Source organism: Mobula birostris, chromosome 18 (assembly GCF_030028105.1).
Source record: "Mobula birostris isolate sMobBir1 chromosome 18, sMobBir1.hap1, whole genome shotgun sequence".
Classification (NCBI taxonomy): domain Eukaryota; kingdom Metazoa; phylum Chordata; class Chondrichthyes; order Myliobatiformes; family Myliobatidae; genus Mobula; species Mobula birostris.
In genome coordinates, this window is record NC_092387.1 from 67,420,856 (window position 1) to 67,431,726 (window position 10,871).

The window sequence follows — 10,871 nt, forward strand, 5'->3', positions numbered from 1 at the left end:
TTGCACATTGATTGTCTGTCTTTGTGTGTAGTTTTTCACTGATTCTGTTGTATTTTGTTGTTTCATTGTAAGTGCCTACAAGGAAATTAATCTCAGGGTGGTATATGATGACATACATTTTATGTACTTGGAAAATAAATTTACTTTGAACATTTGAACTTCAAAAAGACACAACAGTCAGAGGCAAATTATCTTGCTGAGGTAGGGTTGTGGTTGGCCAGATCCTTTCAAGGAAGTGTTCATTGTAGGGCAAAGCACAAGGGAATATCTCCTCCATTCACAAAGCTTTTTCATTAAGGAAAAAAAATGTCTAGTAGTGTGACAATCTTGCAAAAACTTCTGAGTATAACAGTATTTTTCCGAGATTATATCATGTTGTTTCCCTCTTCATTCCATAAGATATAAGAGCAGAATTAGACCATTTGGGCCAACAAAACTGCCCTGTCATTTCATCATGGCTGATTTATTATCCCTTTCAACCCTATTCACCTGCCTTCTCCCTGTAATCTTTCATGTCCTTACTCATCAAGAACCCATCAACCTCTGCTTTAAATATATCCAATGTCTTGACCTGCACAGCTGTCTGTGGCAATGAATTCCAGAGATTCACCTCCCTCTGGCTAAAGAAATTCCTCCTGATTTCTGTTGTAAAGGGACATCCCTGTATCCTGAGGCTCTGCTCTCTGGTCTGAAACTCCTCCAGTATAAGAAACATCCTCTCCACACCCACTCTGTCTAAGGCTTTCAATTTCTTCTCTTTACACTGGCCATCTAACCTCTCTCTCTCGGTCTTGATGCAGGTTTTCGACGGAAAATGTGAACGTTTAACTCCCCGTCCCCCAGAGATGCTGAGTCCCTCCAGCAGACTGTTATTGCCTGTCCAAATATCTTTGAAACATTGTAATTGTACCCGCCTCCTCCACCTCTGGGAACTCGTTCCAAACACCCACCTCAATGTGATGAAGTTTCTCCTTGATCCTCTTCAAATACCCCTCTTATCTTAAATCCTTGACCTCTACCTCACTGAGATCTGTTGAAAGTGATCCCTCAGACCAAATTTCTGTATGTTACAACCTATGGACTCATTTTCAAAGACTCTACGACTCATTTTTGTCAGTATTATTTATTTATTTGGTTTGTACTTGCACAGTATAGGGGCCGTGTATCTGTTCTCTATCTGCATAGTATTCTGTGTTGGAAGTTCATTATATTTATTGTGGTAACTATTCACATGAGTGGGGGTATGGTAAAAGCAAAGGGAATACGTTACATATTCTAGCTTATCTCGTGGCAGTTTGTGACTTGGACCAGTTTAATATCATCGGCATATGTCATGAAATTTTTTGTTTTGTGGCAGGCGTGCATTGCAAAACATAATAATAAAAACTATAAATTACACTAAGAAGTTGTGTGTGTGTGTGTGTGTTTAGGTTAAATTAGGTAAATAGTGCAAAAAAAGTAGTGAGATGCTGTTCATGGGTTCAATATCCATTCAGACGTCTGATGGCAGAGGATAAGAAGTTGTTCCTGAACTGCTGAAGTTGTGTATTTAATGTTACAGTTATACTTGAGTAATCTTGTATATGTACTGGTTGATTAAGCAATCTTGTTCTTTAAATAATTCATTATGGGTTATATGTTCAAACAAGAGGACATGAGTTGAGAGTTAGGGGGCAAAAGTTTAGGGGTAACATGAGGGGGAACTTCTTTACTCAGAGAGTGGTAGCTGTGTGGAACGAGCTTCCAGCAGAAGTGGTTGAGGCAGGTTCAATATTGTCACTTAAAGTAAAATTGGATAGCTATATGGACAGGAAAGGAATGGAAGGTTATGGGCTGAGTGCAGGTCGGTGAGACTAGGTGAGAGTAAGCGTTCGGCACGGAATAGAAGGGTCGAGATGGCCTGTTTCCGTGCTATAATTGTTATATGGTTATATGTACAAATACTTGAATTGCACACATCATCACATTACCATGTGGTACGTGCACACCTTCCTGAAAATAAACCCGCATTTCAGACTCCCATATCTTCATTTGAATTAGTTTAATGGTCTGAAGTTACAAACATAACAGTTGATTGTGTACCTTCAGTCTCCTGTACGTCTTCTCCAATGGTACCAATGAGAAGAGGACATGTCCTGGGTGATGGGAGTCTTAATGATTTATGCTGCCTCTTTCAGGCATCGCGCCTTGAAGACGCCCTGGCTGCTGCATAGGCTAGTGCCCATGATGGAGAGGACTAATTTTACAACTTTTTGCAGCTTATTTCGATCCTGTGCAGCAGCCTCCCCCCTCCAACACCCGCCATAGCCGGATGGAGATGTAACCAGTTAGAATGCTCTCCACAGTTCAGCAAGATTGCAATTTGATTCCTGCCGTTGTAGGTAACTCGTTTGCATGTTCTCCCCATGACTGTGTGAGTTTTCTCTGGGCGCTCCAGCTTCCACCTACATTCCAAAGATGTACAGGTTAGGGTTAGTAAATTGTGGGCATGCTGTTGGCACTGGAAGCATGGTGACACCTGCAGGCAGTCCAGCACAATCTTTGCTGATTTGATTTGACAGAAACGGCACATTTCACTGAATGTTTTGATGTTTCAATGTACAGCGCATGTGACAAGTAAAGCTAGTCTACATTTCTTCCTCAAGTCCAATCTCACCAATGACTTCAGCAGTTTCAACATAAAACCATAAGACACAGGAGCAGAATTAGGCCATTCAGCCCATCAAGTCTGCTCTGCCATTTCATCATGGCGGATCTCGGATCCCACTCAACCCCATACACCTGCCCTCTCATCATATCCATTAATGCCCTGATCATCAGGAAACTATCAATTTCTGCCTTAAATATACACACAGGCTTGGCCTCCACCGCGGTCTGTGGCAGAGCATTCCACAGATTCACTGATGGATGAATGGACAATGGAAAGTGAGGGGGACTCACCACCAAACACATCTTTCCCTCCCCCCCCCCGACATTCTGCTTTCTGCAGGGATCACTCCCTACGTGACTCCCTTGTCTATTTGTCCCACCCCACTGATCTCCCTCCTGGTACTTATCCTTGCAAGTGGAACAAGTGCTACACCTGCCCCTACACCTCCTCCCTCACTACCATTCAGGGCCCCAAACAGTCCTTCCAGGTGAGGCAACACTTCACCTGTGAGTCTGTCGGGGTCATATACTGTGTTCGATGCTCCCGGTGTGACCTCCTGTATATCGGTGAGACCCGACGTAGATGGGGAGACTGCTTCGCCACCAGAACAAGCGCGATCTCCCAGTGGCCACCCATTTTGCTTTCACTTCCCATTCCCATTCCTATATGTCCATCCATGGCCTCCTCCACTGCCGGGATAAGGCCACACTTAGGTTGGGGGAACCAACACCTTATATTCCGTTTGGGTAGCCTCCAACCTGATGGCATGAACATCAATTTCTCAAACTTTCAGTAATGCCCTCCACCCCCTCACCATTTCCCATCCCCTTGTCCCTCCCTCATGTTATCTCCTTGCCCATCCATCGCCTCCCTCTGGTGCTCGCCCCCCCGCCCTTCTTTCTTCCTTAGCCTTCTGTCTCTTTCACCAATCAACTTCCTCGCTCTTTACTTCATCCCCCCCCACCAAGTTTCACCTATTACCCGGTATTTCTCTCTCCCCTCCCCCCCACTTTTCAAATCTACTCCTCAGCTTTTTATCTCCAGTCCTGCCGAAGGGTTTTGGCCTGAAACGTCGACCGTACTTTTTTCCATAGATGCTGCCTGGCCTGCTGAGTTCCTCCAGCATTTTGTGTGTCTTGCTTGGATTTCCAGCAACTGCAGATTTTCTCTTGTCTGTAAATTAACCTCTTGGAGTCTTGCACAAGGACTCCAAAATCCCTTTGCACCTCTGATGTTTGAATCTTCTCCCCATTAGGTAATAATCCGCACCATTGCTCCTTTTACCAAAATGTATTATCATACATTTCCCAACACCGTATTCCATCTGCTATTTTTTGCCCAATCCAAATTGTCTAAGTCCTGCTGCAATCGCATTGCTTCCTCAGCACTACCTAGCCCTCCACCTATCTTCGTATCATCCGCAAACTTTGCCACAAAGGCAACTAATCCTTTCTCCAAATCATTGACAATGTGAAAAGCAGCGGTCCCAATACTGACCCCTGTGGAACAACCCTAGTCACTGGCAGCCAGCCAGAAAACGCCCCCTTTATTCCCGCTCATTGCCTCCTGCCTGTCAGCCATTCCTCTATCTATGCCAGTATCTTTCCTGTAATGCCACAGGATTTTATCTTGTTAAACAGCCTCATGTGTGGCACCTTATCAAATACCTTCTGAAAATCCAAGTAAATGACACCCACTGCCTCTCCTTTGTCCACCCTGCTTATTACTTCCTCAAGAACTCTAACAGATCTGTCAGGCAAGATTTCCGTTTACAGAAACTATGCTGGTTTTATAACCATATAACAATTACAGCACAGAAACAGGCCATCTCGGTCCTTTTAGTCCATGCCGAACTCTCATTCTCACCTGCTCCCACTGACCTGCACTCAGCCCATAACCCTCCATTCCTTTCCTGTCCATATGTATATCCAATTTAACTTTAAACGACAACATAGAACCTGCCTCAACCACTTGTGCTGGAAGCTCGTTCCACACAGCTACCACTCTCTGAGTAAAGAAGTTCCCCCTCATGTTACCCCTAAACTTTTGCCCTTTAACTCTCAACTCATGAACTCAACTCGTGGTTTTGACTTGTTTTATCACTAGTCTCCAAGTACCCTGAAACCTCATCCTTAATAATAGACTCCAACAATTTCCCAACCACTGAGGTTAGACTAACTGGCCTATAATTTCCTTTTTTTTGCCATCCTCTCTTCTTAAAGAATGGAGTGACATTTGCAATCTTCCAGTCCTCCGGGACCATGACGTCTCAACTCCAGTACTCAGTTCTCTGATCAATGAAGGCCAGTCTGCCAAACACTTTCTTCACCACCCTGTCTACCTGAGGCATCATGTCTGCTGAGAACATCATACTTCTCCCTGCATTGCTGTATATTTTGCAGACACCAACAGCAAAATGCTAAGTTACCTTTGTGGAGAAGGTTGGTCTCAAAAACAAGAGAAAATCTGCAGACGCTGGAAATCCAAAGCAACACACACAAAATGCTGGAGGAACTCAGCAGGTCAGGCAGCATCTTTGGAAAAAAGTAAACAGATGACATTTCAGGCTGGGACCCTTCACCTTAATACTTTGTTTTACAATATTTTGTTGTATATTAATATTTCAATAATATTTGAGTAATCTTTTCTATATATTGTTGAATTAAGTATTCTTGTTTGTTTAAATAGTTAATTATGGGTTATATGTAAAAATATGTTAAATGTATGGGATCCAAGGGGACATTGCTTTGTGGATCCAGAACTGGCTTGCCCACAGAAGGCAAAGAGTGGTTGTAGACGGGTCATATTCTGCATGGAGGTCAATGACCAGTGGTGTGCCTTAGGGATCTGTTCTCGGACCCTTACTCTTTGTGATTTTTATAAATGACCTGGATGAAGAAGTGGAGGGATGGGTTAGTAAGTTTGCTGATGACACAAAGGTTGGGGGTGTTGTGGATAGTGTGGAGGGCTGTCAGCGGTTACAGTGGGACATTGATAGGATGCAAAACTGGGCTGAGAAGTGGCAGATGGAGTTCAACCCAGATAAGTGTGAAGTGGTTCATTTTGGTAGGTCAAATATGATGGCAGAATATAGTATTAATGGAAAGACTCTTGGCAGTGTGGAGGATCAGAGGGATCTTGGGGTCCGAGTCCATAGGACGCTCAAAGCAGCTGCGCAGGTTGACTCTGTGGTTAAGAAGGCATACGATGTATTGGCCTCCATCAATCGTGGAATTGAATTTAGGAGCCGAGAGGTAATGTTGCAGCTATATAGGACCCTGGTCAGACCCCACTTGGAGCACCGTGCTCAATTCTGGTCGCCTCACTATAGGAAGGATGTGGAAACCATAGAAAGGGTGCAGAGGATATTTACAAGGATGTTGCCTGGATTGGGGAGCATGCCTTATGAGAATAGGTTGAGCGAACTTGGCCTTTTCCCCTTGGAGTGACGGAGGATGAGGGGTGACCTGATCGAGGTGTATAAGATGATGAGAGGCATTGATCGTGTGGATAGTCAGAGGCTTTTTCCCAGGGCTGAAATGGCTGCCACAAGAGGGCACAGGTTTAAAGTGCTTGGGAGTGGGTACAGAGGAGATATCAGGAGTGAGTTTTTTACTCAGAGAGCAGTGAGTGTGTGGAATGGGCTGCCGGCAACGGTGGTGGAGGCAGATACAATAGGGTCTTTTAAGAGACTTTCGGATAGGTACATGGAGCTTAGAAAAATAAAGGGCTACGGGGAACCCTAGTAATTTCTATGGTAGGGACATGTTCGGCACAACTTTGTGGGCCGAAGGGCCTGTATTGTGCTGTAGGTTTTCTATGTTTCTATGTTCTATGCATATGTCATCACTCTACCATGTGATATTTACGTGCCTCGCTAAAATTAAAGACGAAGTTGCACCGTATTCCCAGACTCTAGTGTCTTTCTTTTACTCAATTTATTGTTTTGAAGTTACAAAACATAAAATATGCCTCCAATATTTATCCCTTGGATGAATGCAATTAGGGTAAGGCTGAACCAAGCCTAATGGGGCACGACTGTACGTACCAGGGAAGCGGTTCAATTCCTGCTGCTGTCGGTAGGGAGTTTGTTTACTCTGAGACTGCGTGGGATTTCTCTGGCTGCTCCGGTTAGGGTTGGGACCACTTCTTTTTATGCTGTATAAATGATTTAGATGACGGAATAGATGGCTTTGTTGCCATGTTTGCAGATGATATGAAGATTGGTGGAGGAGCAGGTAGTGTTGAGGAAATAAGTAGGCTGTAGAAAGCCTTAGACAGATTAGGAGAATGGGCAAGAGAGTGGCAAATGAAATACAATGCTGGAAAATGCACGGGCATGCGAAATAAATGTGCAGACAATTTTCTAAGTGGGGAGAAAATCCAAAAATCTGAGATGCAAAGGGACTTGGGAGCCCTTGTGCAGAACACCTTAAAGGTTAACTTCAGGTTGAGTCGGTGGTGAAGAAGGCAAGTGCAATATTAGCATTCATTTCAAGAGGTCTAGAATACAAGAGCAGGTTTATGATACTGAAGTTTTAAAAGGCACTTGTAAGGCCTCAACTTGAATATTGTGAACAGTTTTGGGCCCCTCATCTTAGAAAAGATGTGCTGACATTGGAGAGGGTCCAGAAGAGGTTCACAAAGATGATTCCAGGAATGATGGGTTATCATATGAGGAACATTTGATGGCTCTGGGTCTGTGCTCGCTGGAATTTAGAAGGATGAGAGGGGATCTCATTGAAACCTTTTGAATGTTGAAAGGCTAGACAGAGTAGATGCGGAAAAGATCAGGGAGTCTAGGACAAGAGGGCACAGCTTCAGGATAGAGGGGCATCCATTTAAAACAGCGATGTGGAGAAATTTCTTCAGCCAGAGGGTGGTGAATTTGTGGAATATGTTACCACATACAGTTGTGGAGGCCAGATCATTGTGTGTATTTAAAGCAGAGATTGATAGGTTCTTGATTCGACATGGCATCAAAGTTTATGGGCAGAAGGTCAATGAATAGGGTTAAGGAGGGGATAAAAAGGATTAACCATGATTGAATGGCAGAGCTGAATCGATGGGCCAAATGGCCTAATTATGCTCCTATTTCTTAAGGCCTTATGACCTTATGGTCTAATAGAGCTTTGACCAGCAGCCAATCGGCATTTGGGGTTGATTAGTAAGAGCAAATTAAAGGAAGACAGGGGCAAGCACGTCGTGTGAGTGGACATAGTCAGAGTGGTGATCTTAAGGCTTTAGCTCACCAAGGCTGCTTCAAAGAGAGGCCTCACTCAAAGAAAACAGAGGAAAGAAAAGCTCAAGGTATTTTCTCCTCTTCTTCATATCTGCTCAGCTAGGACAGTAGAGATGTCAGGCAGGATCGTGGAATGCTCCTCTTGTGGGATGTGGGAAGGCAGGGAGACCTCCAGGGTCCCTGACCACTACAACTGCGAGAAGTGCATCCAGCTGCAGCTTCTAACAACCCGCATTAGGGAGTTGGAGCTGGAACTGGATGAACTCCAGATCATTCGGGAGGCTGAATGGGTGACAATTAGAGAGGTAATTACACCCAAGGTGGAGGGCACAGGAAACTAGGCAACAGTCACGAAGAGGAAAGGTCTCAAGGAGCCAGTTCAGAGTACCCCTGTGGCCATCCCCCTCAACAACAGGTATATCACTTTAGATGCTATTGGGGGGCATTACCTAAAACAGGGGTCGGCAACCTTTTTGCCTCTGTGGGCCGGATCGCGTATTAATGAGCGGACGGTGGGCCAGATAAATTGCATAAAAAACTTGAAATATGGGAATTATCCGTTTAAATACATCTAGTTATGTTTTGCCTCAAATTAATGAATAACGCATGTTAGAAAATAATTCGTGCTTAACCAAGGATGCCAATTAGTAATCAAAGAACTCAGTTTAGTTGCAATTTATTTCAATCAAGGCATCTTTTGAATCTATTAAAAGGACACAAAGATTCTTTAATCATAAAACATATGAACATGATGCACTGAATGGTGGTAAATTAAGTGTAATAAAAAAGAAAATTTTAATGCAAACAGTTGATAAATCAATGTGCAACTTGATGCTGTTTGTTGCTTGAAAGCTTCTCAATGTTGGGTGTCAGACTTGTTGATGCCAAGAGCAAGACATTATCCAGATGGGCATCAGTCAATCTTGTTCTTAAATGGTTCTTGGTGTGCTTCATTTTGAAAATAATTGCTCACACAGATAAGTGCCGCCAAGCAATGATGCCATCTTTTTTGCATGGTCCACTAAGTTAGGATACTTCCCACATGGATGAATATATTTTCTATAGAAGTCAAGCACTGACACATCTTCAGGATGAAATTTCAATCTCAATATGTCGTCACACTGCTGCTCAATCAATTCCATTTGAAAATTTTCTGTTGCAGTGTGCACTTCCACATCAAATGGAGTAGCAAACAGCTTGAACTCATTTGCATGCAAGTGAAAATCAGCAGAACGAGATGAAAACTCTTTTCTCAATTCTTGGACCATATTCACAAAATGCTTGGATCTTGTGCTTTACTTTTTTGAAAAGTGGGAAAATGTGCACAATTTCCTTTTTGAAGCTGGTGCTCCCACAATTGCATCTTTAATTCTACTATGGCAGGTCTCGTAAAGTCGCCTGATATTTGCCACCTTCTTCACAGCAATCTTTTCTGGGCAAATGAGGCAAACTGGTTTCCCAGCTTGCTCGATGAAGAAATAATCTAGTGTCTAAGTGTCTTGGAAATTTCGGCACTCAGTATCTACTTTCCTGCGTTTTGCATTCATTGCCATTGGAATCTTTTTCTTCGATTTTATTTTGAAACGTGAGTTATTCAACAAGTATCATAGCACATGTAGAAATCTGGATACTTAGCGTGGATTTCTTGTAAAACACAGTGATGCTGTTTCTGTTTACAAATTTCAACAATCCCATCTGAAAACCCACGCGAGCATGGAGAGTATCTAATACGTATTAATAAGGTAGTCTGCCTTCCCGTCATTCGTATATACCAGTGTTTGGTTTGGAACAAAACGGAACCTGGGGCCAGTGTAACAAGACGCTATGCATGTCCATCAGTGTGGTCATGTGAAACACTCAGAATAAGGAAAAAATCGCTCGCAGGCTGGATAAGCATAGTATCCCAATATTTGCTCGCTGGCCAGTCAAAATACCTTCCGGCCCGCAGGTTGCCTATCCCTGGCCTAAAAAGTGACAGTGGTCAGGTCTCTGGCACTGAGTCTGACTCTGTGACTCAGAAGGGAAGGGGGAAGAAGAGGCGAGCTATGGTGATAGGGGCTTCATTAGTTAGTGGAGTGGACAGGAGGTTCTGTGGGCAAGACAAGATTCCCAAGTGGTATGTTGCCGCCCAGGTGCCAGGGCCCAGGATATCTTGGATCGAGTCCTGAGCATTCCTAAGTGGGAGGGTGACCAGCCCAAGACAACCAGAGTTGTTATCTCAGGACTGCCACACATACCACGTGCTACTGAGGCCAGAACTAGGAAGATTATACAGTTTCTTACGTGACTAAGGAGGAAAGGCATAAGATTTTTGGCTCACTGAGCTGTCTTCCAGGGAAGGTGGGACCTGTACAGAGGGGATGTTTTGCACCTGAACTGAAGGAGAACTAATATCCTAGCGGGAAGGTTTGTTAATGCTGCACAGTGGGAATTAAACTAGAGATGCGGGGGGATGGGAATCATAGTGCCAGAACAGTTAGTGGAGAGATTGTGGAGGAAGATGTTGGTAAGTCCTCAGACAAAATTAGGAATTAAAAGGTTGAGCATGGTGACACAAAATCGAAAAGAGGGTATACAGGACTGAGGTATTGCATCTGAATGCACACAGTATATGGGATAAGGTCGATGAACTTGCAGCACAGTTGCAAATTGGCAGGTACGATGTTGTAGGCATCACTGAATCATAGCTGGAAGAATATTATAGCTGGGAGATTAATGTCTAAGGATACAGATTGTATCAAAAGGACAGGCAAGAAAGCAGAGGGTGGGTGACATTGCTCTGTTGGTAAAAAATGAAATCAAATCATTAGAAAGAGGTGACATAGGGTCAGAAACACGAGGAATTCTGCAGATGCTGGAAATTCAAGCAACGCACATCACAGTTGTTGGTGAATGCAGCAGGCCAGACAGCATCTCTGAAAGAGGTACAGTCGACGTTTCGGGCCGAGACCCTTCGTCAGGACTAACTAAAAGAAGAGC